We start from the raw sequence: 13395 nt of genomic DNA on the forward strand, positions 1-13395 counted from the left end.
AAGTATGTCAAGAATAAAAACTAACAGGCAAGCCTAGAAATGCAAGGCTGCCTTAGCAGGTTTTTCTCAGGTCTTCAATATTAGCTGTTATTCTACTGGCCCCTCTTGGTCTTCAACCCAGGTAAATGTAACACAGTTTTGGTTTTGCCAATTCATCAATAGGTGTAAATTTACAGTAAAATGATCTTTTGTCTCTGAGGATTCTCTTCCTTAGTATTATTTCTCCACAGTAATTTCCCATAAATTTCAAATAAAATGTCTCCCACATATATAGTATTTCATGATATTATTGTATGCATTTCCCATGTTGTTAGGAAAGTACGAGGTTCCCATTCTATTAAATTTTGATGAACTATGAATTTTTAGGTCCATTCATGACCTGCCAAGTGATCTCTTTATGCTCAGGCTTACTCTCCTAATAAGTAAAATTAAAATAACAACAAATGATTGTAATGATTGCTGTGCTAGTATAGTATATTTGCTTACCTAAAAAAATCCATCATAAGTATAACTACCCATTTTTGGAACATTGAGACATAGCTTTTAAAAGGGGCCGAGTAAAGCCTTAAGCAGGCGAGGGGTAGAGAGAATTTGAATCCTTGTACTTCCAAAGTAGTTTGGTAGGAAAGACAAATGTTCTGGAATCAGCTATGCCTGAGGATGAATCTGGCTTTGTCATTTACTAGCTGTTTGACTTTGAACAATTTATTTATATTCTATAAGCCTCAGTTTCTTCAGCCGAAAAAAAAAAAAAAAAAAGTCAGGCAATGAGATAACTTACATAGCCTGAGTTACACTGAGAAAATTCCTTCATCAGTAAATGTTATTATTTATTAACTCAAAAATAGATTGGCCATTTCATATGGATCAAGATATATTGAAAGCAAGTCCAGCCCCAAAGAAATTCATAATTTAAATGAGGGTAATGCTTAAGTACCTAGTATGTTAGAATACGGATTACCTGCCTGTGTTGTTTGATGAGAAAAAGCACAGTACAACCTGAGCAAACAAAAGAAATATACAAAAAGCATGACAAGTCTGGATTGGGGTAGGACTCGTAAGGCAGGATCTCCTAGAAAAGCTGGATTTTGATCTATAAACAGGTGTCTGATAAAGAGTGAACTTCAATGCTGACTCGTGAACCAGAAGATAAGTCAGTGTAGGTAAATTCAGGGAACATGACTCTAATAGCAGCTCAGGGCACCTCTGGGAGTAGTAAATGCTTAAGTTGAAGAAGTTAAGCAAAAAGTAAGTCATGTAAAGACATGCCAAGATGTTTGTTCTTCCTCCTGAAAACTACAAAGAACAACTGAAGAAAGTTAAGCAGTAGAGTAACGAGGAACCCTAAAAGGGAGCCATCCAATTAAAATCCTAGGGCAGCAAATCCCAGTGAGAGATGATGATAACAGTAGTGAGGATGAGAGAGCTAGACAAATTCAAGACATTAAAAAAATTATCCCCATTAATTAAAGATTGGATGGGGAGAGTGAAGGCTGATGGTATGTTAAGAATTACAGAAGAAATAGAAATTCTGACAAGACAGGTAATTTGTTCAGCCTTGACAAAACTGAAATACCTATGAAACATCCAGGTGAGAATAGAGAGCCTGCCACTAGTTATCTGGGTCTGCATCTCAGTAGAGAGATTGGGACAGGAGATACATTTTGAGGCCTTGAGCACATAGATGTCAGTTAGTTAAAGGTATGAGTAGACTGGATTATCAAGGGAAAGTCGAGTGAGAAGGTGGCCAATGATAAAACTCCAAGCAATATTTAAGTGTTATGTAAAGGAAAAGGGAGCCACCTAAAAGGTATCTGCCTAAAAGATTAATCTGAGTTAGCAAAAGATAGGAACAGAGTCGGGAGAGATTGATTTCTTACAAGTCAGGGCAACCATGAATCAGAAAGACAGAAAATGATCAATGCTGACATAAAATGGCAGAAAGAACAAGGAAGACAATGTTTTATAATGAGTATTATACCTTCTGTTATGACCACTTTAGATTCTTTTGCTCTCTCCAGTTTCTTGAGCATTTGGCCATTGTACCTGTCCTGGCCACTAGGAGTAACCTGTTCCTCTAAGACCTCAGAGGACCTTTATGTGTGCACAAACCTCAGGGCTTCCTTCTTGACAATGAGGCATGGAACACCGAAACCTTGGGTGTACACATGTGCACCATTAGGAAGTACAAGGGAATTTAATGTCCTATGGGGCTCACCTTTGACCAGTGGGAGAATATATTACTTTCTTCTCTTTTTTTTAATGAACTGCCCTAAAAACAGTCATTTAAAAGCCTCTCATGAGGCAGTCCCAGGAGAATGAGCAATTTGTACTTAATGCTCAAGTGCTGGACTGAGTGAAAACACATCCTCTTCTTGGCCTCCTTCTGTGCCATACTCTCTTTTCCATGAATTCCTGCCTCTGGAGCTGCATTTTGTGGTGAACAGGTAGTACTTAATCCTTTGCTTTAGTTTCTTCTTTCTGGGGAAAACAGGCTAAGACAAACATATATTCCTGTTGGAATAAGAAGCATCCATTTTAAGTGCAGGTATTCCATGTGATTTAATACCATAAAATGAAAATAATTAATTTTTTTCTTGTTCTTAACCTAGTATCTGGGATCCTGTAGCTAAAAAGACAAATTGACAGATAGATGGCCCTGAAACAGACAATAGAAACTGCATTTAGAAAAAAAAAATAAAAATATTGGAATGAGTCAAAAGCAAGAACAAATATTTAACCAAAAGAGAATTCAAGTCACATTTCAAGGGAATTCAAAGTAAATATTCAGTAGTTTTAATATGATCAAGGAGAAAGGTGAAAATGAATGGGGGATTTGGGAATGCTAAGCATAAATTTTTCTCAAGAATTAAAGATTGTTAACCTGATTGACTGCATTGCCTAGCTTTTATACATGCTTCTCAAAGCATGGTAGCAAGATGAGCAGCATCAGCATCCCTGGAAATCTGATGGAAAAGCAAATTCCTGGAAACCATCCCAAATGAACTAAATAATAAATTCTGAGGATACATCCCAGAAATCTGTGTTTTAACAGGGCCCCCCAGGATTCTGATGCATGCTGATTGCCATAAGCATGGTTGTTTCATTTGGGGTGAAGAGTAACTTGGAAAATGGAAATACTGTTCCTTGCCTTGGAATTCCCAAAGGCTTTATACATACATTTTTCTTTACATCTTTAACACAATGGCACTTTCTAGAACAACTTGATAAAATAGCCATAATATTTTTGAATAGCCATTGTGAACCCTAACCTCTCAGCTCCCAGAAGGAACTGTAACAGTGAATGCATCCTTCTCAAGGTCACCTGGCAGAGCATATTGTAATGGGTAAAATCACAGCCAGCTTTTTTAGAAAGTGGCAATCTAGCTTCTGTAAAAAAAAAAAAAATGCCTACGTCATATTGGAAAATGGTACAACTGATCAAGGGTGAGTAGTAGTTGCAATTGACTCTGACTTTTAAAATGCCTTAGACAAGGTTCTACACTAAAGGCTATTGATCAAACTGAGTCAATAAGGGGTTGAGGGGGATGTTTGGTTATAGGTAGGAAATAAACATTAAAACCATCAACTCTCCATTAGGTACATGTGGGTTTTCTAGTTTGCTGGTCATCTATATTGAAGTATCAATTCTGGACTACATATTCTAGTTTGAATTGATGAATCCCCAAGGAACTAAAACAGGTATCAATATTTACTAAGCCAAAGGTTGTTAAGCCTTTGAAGCAGGGGAACAAACTTTCATCTACCTGAATTTGTCTCAAAATGGAAATTTACCCAGAATTGTTCCATATAAAAACTAAGTAAGTGGAGAATTGTTCTGGTCTACCTTTAATCACCAACAAGGTCTCTTCTCATTAGTGATTTGTAAGATTAGCATGCAATACACACATTAAGCTTAATTCTGGGCAGCCTGTGAGCTAGCATTTAGGCAGCCTTTCTGTTCTTAATCTTAGCATTTTTTAAAAATTTGCATTACACCCTGTTTTGAGATTCAGTGTGTTCCTTGATGGGCATTTCTACTTCCTGGCTCTGACCCCTAACCTCCTGTGGAAAATTGAAACTGGTGCAATTGGTCTGAACAGGTGCTTCCTGGGCACTTGATGGGCAGTGTGGCAAGAGAGGCCCATAGCAGAGGACCTTCCCGGCTGGATGTTGGGAGATTCAGTGGGGTTTCCTCTCGGCCGATTGACCTCAGGGTAGTCATTCTGTGTCCTCAGACCCCCCTCAAGGTGCAGATCAGTGCCAGAATTCCCAAATTAGACAGGTTTTCTCCTATTTCATAATGTTCAAGTAGGTAGATTGTGAGCAGAATTTGACAAGGGGGAGAGAGAGCCTAGCCAAAGTGGTATGAACAGCAGATGAGTGTTACTGGACAGCAAGATTTGTCACTCTCCTCCCTGGTCACTGCATATCTGCTCCATCTTTCAGGTCCTGGACTAGATGAGCAGATATAGCCACAGCCACCCCATGGGGAGTCAGGCCGGTCAGGGGCTTCAAGGAAGCCCTCCTGACCCTCACATGCAGCCTTTATTCAAATAGTTTTATAAACATAGTAAAACTTGGATATTACCAATATGCAAATATCATAGATATCATCCTTACATAATTCAAATAATTGGTTAGAAAATAAAATAAACCCATCCAACATTTTCTGGTTTGTGTTGGATAAATAGCCATTAGTACTGTGCTGTGTGGCCAATCACAAAATGTATTACTATGAAGCCGGTTTTCATATTACATGTTATGCTTTTTCATATAACTTACTGAAATATTCAATGACATTAGACCTCTTGGGCTACTAGAATTAATAGAGAGTATGTTTGCTTTAATGAATTACCTGCTTTCTTAAATTACTCTGAAGCTGTCTTAACTTTCTAGGGCATGTAAATACTGTCAAGAGACAAAGTATGTGGTTATTACAGGGGTAAAACAAGACATAATGGGTCTGTATACAAATCTAGGAGTTTGAGATAATGCAACGCAAAAGGAGAAATTAACTGAATAGAGAAACCACAAGAAAACTGAATATAGAGAATGAAAGAATCTCAATAAGGAGAGGAACAGAATAAATTGTATATTCTTTTAAGGACATTTTCCACGTACATTTAGAGAAAAGTAATTGATGTATAGAAGGCAGCACAGAGAGATCAACAGCTGGCATTATAATAGTATTGTCCATATATGAGATAAATGAAAGGTAAAAATACTAAAGTTCAGTAGCATTAAAATCTTTGAATCTCTCAGAATCAATAAATTCACAAAAATTACACACCTCATTAAATTCTACACAGATTGCAAAGCTAGCTATAATGTAAAAACAGGCAGACAGTCTGTCTCAATATTATTACAGGAAGGGTTGGTTAAATTAATAGCTTCTCATTGATTAAAAAATCTTGCATTTTACATGTTCTTAAGTTGGTTCCCACCATTACCTTTCAATAACAGAATGAGTCTTTGGAGAAATGTGGTTATATTGAGCTACTGAAATATAAAGGTAGGCAAAAGATGTTTACGATATCCTAGCATTGTTTCCTGTTATAAAATGCTATCTACCTGAAAATAAAAGATGTTTGCTTCCATATACTCTTAGTGATTTTTTTCATGCTTAAAACCTCCTGTTAAAAATGTAATTAGTCTGTAATGATAACTAAGCATAAAACATTATTACTCCATCATAATATTCCTAAGTAAGACATCATTTTGTCAGGTAATATACTATCTGACATTGCATGTGCTAAAGCCACTGGGACCTTGGCCATTTGTAATCATTGTACATTAGGAAATGCTTTCCTACCAGAATACAAGTCAACTACATTTTTTATATATTCATTTAGCTCATTTCCATTTTTGCTAAAAAAAAGACTTAACAAAACATGGTAGTTCTATGACTTAAAAATATTTTATTATGAATGTGAATTCTTCTTCATCTCATGTATTGACTTCTATCCAGTAGAAGCCCAAACTTGTTTTCTAATGCACATAATTCTTTATTCTTAATGCAATCTGCTTCTTCCCTTGAGGGTTTCAATACATAATTTACCTTGGGTATTGTCAAGGATATGGAAAACGTATATTTATTATGTGCAGCTAAGTTTATTTAAGTTTCAAAGGTTTCTTCAATCAGAATTTAGCTGACAATACTGTCATTAGTACCGTTAATCTCATTACTTTGTATCTTTCACAGATGTCTTCAATTACATATGTTGCTATCTCAAAATCCATTTGTTGGCTCTGAAGCAACATCAAATTATATTTGTTTGGTAGTCTTGTATAATTTTAAAATAACTTTTAATATGCATTATAAATTAATATTCTGCATAATGGGTATAACTTGTCCTATTCAGACACTGCATAATTATATATTTTACATACATATATATTTAAATTCTTTATAAGATTAATTAAAAACACAAACTCTTAAACTGAGACCCATTTTCAATCACAATCTATTCCTTGATCAGTGAAATTTAGTCGCAAAGGGTATGTATAAACATAAAACTATGTAATGCCATACTATATTATATTCCACTATGGTAGGAAACATTTAAATGCAACAAGGTGAGTAAATAGGAAAGATTTAGATGTTTTGAGGTTAGTTTGCTCATGTTTACATATGTTATACATTTTAGAAATTTATTTTATTTTATTAAAGATTTTATTTATTCATGAGAGACAGAGAGAAAGAGGCAGAGACATAGGCAGAGGGAGAAGCAGGTTCCCTGTGGGGAGCCTGATACAGAACTCGATCCCAGAACCCCTGAATCACACCCTGAGCTGAAGGCAGACACTCAACCACTGAGCCACCCAGGCATCCCTAGAAACATATTTTAGAAACTATACTTTTAAACATTTTAGAAACTATAATTAGATTTTCAAAATATTCACGTGTGCAACATCTGCACATTTATCCATAATCAAATATGAAGATAGTTAAATTTCAAACTCCTTGATTTTGGAAAAGAAAAATCCTTGATATCTCCTCTTTTTTCTCAGATAAAGAGAGAGTAGTGCTTTATATGACAGAATGATCTATAACCTATGACACTAATGCTTTACTGAGGTTGTTTATCACCTAATGTGGTGTTACTGCATTTCATGTTTTGGATTGAATGATGTTTGCCCAAAATATATAACATTTGGGGATTACATAAGAATGGTCACACTACAACCCAATAACATTTGGGTTTAATAACAATTAGCATTGATAATTGGGGGGGGGTGGAGCGTATGTCAAATTCTTAATAACAATTAAAGACCATTGAGTTAATAGTGATCATGCTTTGTCAAATTATAAATAGCTCTACACATACTTGACATTGTTGTTATAGAAAAAAAAAGGAAGAAGAAGAAAAAGAAAACCTGGCTAATCCACGCAATGAGATGAGGGTGATTATTTCATTGTGAAATTCAAGCCTATTTTGTGTTTGCTTATTTTTTTTATATCTAAACCTTAATCTTTGAGATGGTTATCCTAGTTGTAGATATTATTACATGATGACATTTGTTGTACTTCAATGGATATTCAAAAACATTCCCAAAGTCTCAAAATATTAGGAACATTAAAGAGATATATTTTGCAGACTTAACATTTATAAACTTAGATCACTTAATAAACTGTACAATCAGTTGGACCTTTTTTTTTTGTTGTATTAAATAAGAAATAGACTAGAAAGTGAACCAGAGGAAAAAAGTCACAATTAAGGAATTAAGTTTTCGCCTTCCATTGAGGTCACCACTGTAAGCAACAAAATATCTACAAAAATTAAGAATCTGGGTATCCCTGAGTAGCTCAGTGGTTTAGCGCCTGCCTTCAACCCAGGGCATGATCCTGGAGTCCCGGGATTGAGTCCCATATCAGGCTCCCTGCATGGATCCTGCTTCTCCCTCTGCCTGTGTCTCTGCCTCTCTCTCTCTCTGTGTCTATGAATAAATAAATAAAATCTTAAAAAAAAAGAATCTAATGCTAAAAACATGTATTTGTATATAATTGTTTTTTCCTCCTCAAAATACTGAATACTGATTATGTAGAAAAGTTTTACTAAATGGACTTAACTAATTAGCAAAAACTTATGAGATAAGTTATCTAATTGTCACCATGCGGAACAAATTTCTATTTCTTTTTGTGAATAATCATTTTTTGTGGTCTAGTGTTCAAGATGACTTGGATGTATTTCTATATGATAAATAATTCCATTAATTTGCAATGAAAATCAACAAGTACAGAAATAGTAAATAAGAGCAATGCTTGTCAAAGATTCTAATGTACATGTGATGATTAAAGCATTATAAATACTACTTTGGCATATTATTTGTGTTGGTATAATAGAATTGGTACAGATTCAGTGTTCACTATGAGTCAGGCACTGGTGAAGCACTTTGATTTCATCAATGTTCACCCCAACAAAAGCATAATGTTATGGTGCTAAGTCTACTTATGGAGATATTGAGACCCAGGCGTTAACTAACTCTCCCCCACCACACAGCTAATAATTATGGGAACTGTGATTTGAATGCTTTTATTCCAGATGTGTGCTCTTAATCACTGCCCTGTAGAGAAAGGAGACTCTATAAGGACGGTATGAGCTCTAGTAGTGACCTTTTAATGTCCTGCAAACCTTTTGTTTGTTTGTTTGTTTGTTTGTTTGTTTTTACCAGAGCTTTATTTAGTTCTTGGAACTTAATAAGAAATAATTCCATATCTCTTTACTACCTACTTACTCAGAAAGGCTATATACTCTGATGTTAACAGAAGTTAGTAGTAGGACTTATTAATATGCTATACATTCATAAATGGGCATTAGTGCTCTACTGGAGTTAATGGAGAAGTATGTTTCTACCCGAATGAGGTTGTCACAGAACTAGGATTCCAAGATGTAGTGAACAAAAACTGTTCCTGTAGTTCAGTCCAGCAACTGTAAACAAGATTGCAGTGTCCTTTTGTGTGAATAGATGGAATCCTTGCAACTTTCAGGAAAAATGCATTGTTATTTTTATATTATGTCATGTTCTGAGTTGGTTGCCATTTCCGATTATTTTCTTCCATGTTCGAAAAAAAGTTTGAAAAAAGTTTGAAAAAAGTTTAAAAAAATTTGAAAAAAGTGTGAAAACAATGAACTTCACATATTTAAATTGTACAATTTGATGTGTTTTGACATATGTGTGTATCCATGGACAAATCAATGAACATCACTCTCAAAAGTTTGCTCATACTCATTAGTAATGTCTTCCTACCATGCCCCCTGCTGCTTCTCTGGTACATAGGATATAAGTAATCCTCTTTCTCACTGATGATTAGTTAATATTTTCTACAGTTATATATTAATGGGACTAAACAGTATGTACCCTTTTTGTCTGGTTCCTTTCATGATTTTTATCTCATTTTAAATGATTTTTTGACATTTTTTCCTCACAATAGGCTATATTTTCCTTTCTTTAAAAAAAGTGGTAACAGATATTTTGAATTTCATCTTGTTGAATGCTTATATTTCATATAGTACTGTATTCTCCTAAATACCTTGAGATTTTGGGTATGCTGAAGTTGTTATTCAGTTACATTTTGTTTTGTTTGTTTGCTTGTTTTGGAGAGACAAGAACAGCATTTACCCTAAGGTTAGTTTTCCTTTACTACTGAGACAAGATCTTTCTAGGAACTAACCCATCTATTCCCAATTAAAAAAAAAATAGTGGTTTGTCCTTAAAAAAAAGGGGGGTAGTTTGTTTGGATGGTGAAAAAGGATACTATTCCTCAATCTCTGTGAGCCAAGGGTATTGCCTTCTCTATTTTGGTTGGTCTGTCTTCTAACCTAAGGTAGTTGCCTGTCAGGCATGTTACTGATCAGTTTTCAGCTTAATTACTTGAGAGGACCCTCTACAGCAACTCTCATCTTTGGTCTTCTTACAAACTTTGTCATATTGGCCCATCCAACTCTGAGCTCTGTCTCTACAATTCAAAAAGACTGCTGAGCTCCTCTCCAGTTCTCCCTGATAGTTCTGTGACCTGAAAAGCAATAATCAGAGCGGGGATCACCACATTTGTTCCCATCTTGCAGGAATCAGGGTTCTTTTTTGTGTTTCATCTAATGACTGAGAACCACTTTTTCACATACTTAGTTTGGTTTTTAGTTTTTGGTCTGTTTTTTTTTTTTTTTTTTTTTTTTTTTTTTCTTTTAGTTAAAAGCCTAAAAAAAGGCTGTTTTGGAGAGAAAGAGGTGATTGGATCCTGCCTGCCTATTGGACTGGAGTGCCTGCCAGAAACTAGATGAGAATGCATGGCTGGGAACAGCTAAAGCAGGGATTGACTGGAAGAAAGCCTTGTATGGTGATTTCCTCACATATGCAAAAAGAATATTGGGGTGTGAGGAAGAGAAAATAAATAAGAATGTTGAGATACATTTTTTGGTGAGGCTAGGGGGAACATAAAGATGAGAAATCAATAAGCTTTTACTATAAATGCCCAAATACTAAGCACTTCAGGCCTTGTAGGCTATCTGGTCTCTGTGATATCACAAATACTCAACTCTGCTGTTGCAGTGTGAAAGAAGTTACAATACACAGTGAATGAGCAGGGCTGTGTTCTAGTACACACTTAACTACAGATTAAATTATTGAAATTTGAATTTCACATAATTTTTGTATTGTGGAATAATCTTTAGAACTTTTTAAAAATATTTAAAAATATAAAAAATATTCTTAAGTCCTAGGTTGTAGAACTATAAGAATTGTAGAGAGCGGGAAATTCCAGTTCAAACAAAATAAACACACTTCTTATTTTTCCTTTAGTTAAGGAGAGCAAAAAATCCTAAGAAAACTCTGAAAGTTAGAAGGTCAAAGACAGACTAGGGAACCTGGGACCCAAGGAATGGCATGGTGTTTCCCTAGGTTTTCTTTTTGACCATATATACTTTGACCTGGGTGTTTAAGGGGCTGGCAATTCAGAAACATTGATAAGGAAAGACAGAAACAAAATAAAAGCCCCAGTAAAGCCTAATCTTGCTAACCAAAAGACCAGGAGTGAGGCAACTTAGCAAGATAAATATGTATTTACAATCTGTCATACTCAGGCAACACCATGGAAAAAACTGTAGCCCCCCAAACCCCATTTCTGCCCCAAAGATAAATGGAAAGCCTCAACTTCCATTCCTTAGGTGTAGTAAGGGATCCTTTCTGCCCACTGGTGTCAGAGAAAGTCAAGTGGAGAGACAGAACTTTAATCCCTACATGGCAGTAATAAGACTCACACCCTCTTGCCAAAGAAGGCCATGTGAGAAGTAGTAATGAGGTCCCTCCTTCCATACAGGATATCAGTGGAGAATGAATGGGGAACCTGAATTTTCAATATAACCTGGCAGTAATAGCATAGTGCTTTCTTTGTCCCTCTGATGCAGTGTTAGAAGCATGATGCTGAAACAGAAGATCCAGAATCTCATATCAGAATAACAAAAATGTCCCCATGATTTAATCCAAACATAAATCATTATGCCAAGTACCAGGAAAATGACAACTTGAATGAGGAAAGAAAATAATATATACTAACACGAAGGTGACATAAGTTTTGGAATTACTTAAGACTTTAAAATAGCCATCATAAAAATGCTTTAATGGGAAAGCAAACACTCTTGAAAAAAAAAATAAAAGTTTGAGCAAAAAAGAAAAAATTGAGCAAAATAATTGGAGATAGAAGAACTTAATAGAAAATTTTAGAACTGAAAAAGATAAAAACCCCCAAAATCCTGTACATCTCATAAAAACTCTTCTCCCATCCCCATACATCCACTCACATACACATGTACAAACAAATATAAACACCAAGCCCTATCCCACCCTAACAACCTCTGGCAAAGAAACAAAACACATGGCTATTTTCATAAAAGGAACCGAAGGTGGTAAGGTAACTAAGGAAAAATACATCTAGACCAAAGCAGAAGGTCATAAAGCAATAAACTGTCTCACTATGTCATGTATGGGATGTGTGTTTGGTGAGCAAGGTAGATATCACTGAGGGTGGAAAATAGTAAGAAATAAAAGAAGAAAAAAGACCACCAGTAGAAAAATGTTTAGGAAAATTGCAAATTGGCCCTTTCTGTTGTTAGTATTCTCAGACTTATATTTTGGCATCTTTCACTGGTTCCTGACTTGCCTCCAACAGGGAAAAAATTAGTAACAATGAATATATCCACTTAAAAAAATAAAAAGAGGGAGGGGCAAGATGGCAGAAGAGTAAGGGGCCCTCAACTCACCTGGTCCCATCAACTTACCTAGATAACTTTCAAAACATCCTGAACACCTACGTATTTGACCTGAGATTTCAAGAGAGAATAGCTGGAATGCTACAGAGAGAAAAGTTTTCACTTCTAACAAGATAGAAAGATGAAAAAATATATAAAAAAGAATAAAATTAAGGAGGGGTACCACAAGTAGCCAGGCTAAAGCAGAGGAGCAAGAGTCTCTGGGGCAGGAAAGCCCAGCCCTGGAGAAGCCTGAACTTTAAAAATCCACGCTGGAGTTTTTTTTCCCTGATGGAAAAGTGCTTAGAAGGGAAATTGGAGAGCAGCCCCCGTGGCCCAGTGGTTTAGGGCAGCCTTCAGCCTGGAGTGTGATCCTGGAGACCCGGGATCGAGTCCCGCATCAGGCTCCCTGCACAGAGCCTGCTTCTCTCTCTCTCTCTCTCTCTCTCTCTTTCTCTCTCATAAATAAAAATAAAATCTTAAAAAAAAAAGGGGGGGAAATTGGACAGAATTGCAGGAGGGACAGTGAAGCCTCAAGATTCCCCAAGTCACTGAAAGAGGAGGGGTGCCTGCACGAAAGCTCACTGCAAACCACGGTCCGGTATCAGCAAAGGGCTGGAACACTGCAGCCCTCGGGAGCATTCGGGAGCAGCCTGGTCAGTGGGCCGGCTCCAGGGCTCCCTTTACCCTAGATCCTGGCAATGGACGGAGATGGCTGTGCCCTCTTCTCTTCGGGAGAGGTGGTCTCTAGGAGCGCATGCTTTTTTCTTTTTTTTTTTTTTCATGCCAATAATTTATTGAATGGAGGTCGGTACACAGGCAAACCTTACTGTGGAAACCAAGACATCAGGAGCCCCCCCCCCCCGACCCCCACCCCCTCAGCCCTTCAGGGTAGGGAGAGGAGGAAGGAGACCTCAGGGGCAGAGGACAGAAGTGGGGACACAGCTGTAGAAGGGGTATGGGCCAGTTTGGATGATGTGAATCAATGTTTTCTTTAAGAAAAAAATCATAACAATCTATTTAAACCCGGTGGGGGGGGGGCGGTGAGGGCTGCAGGGAAGGGGAGAGGAATAGACTGGCCGGTCTGATTCTATTTACAAGGGACACAGGAGGGGTTGGAGGAGTGTAGGCCTGGGAGGAGGGGAGGAGG

The sequence above is a fragment of the Canis lupus genome, chromosome 14 (genome assembly GCF_003254725.2).
Source record: "Canis lupus dingo isolate Sandy chromosome 14, ASM325472v2, whole genome shotgun sequence".
NCBI classification, from domain to species: Eukaryota; Metazoa; Chordata; class Mammalia; order Carnivora; family Canidae; genus Canis; species Canis lupus.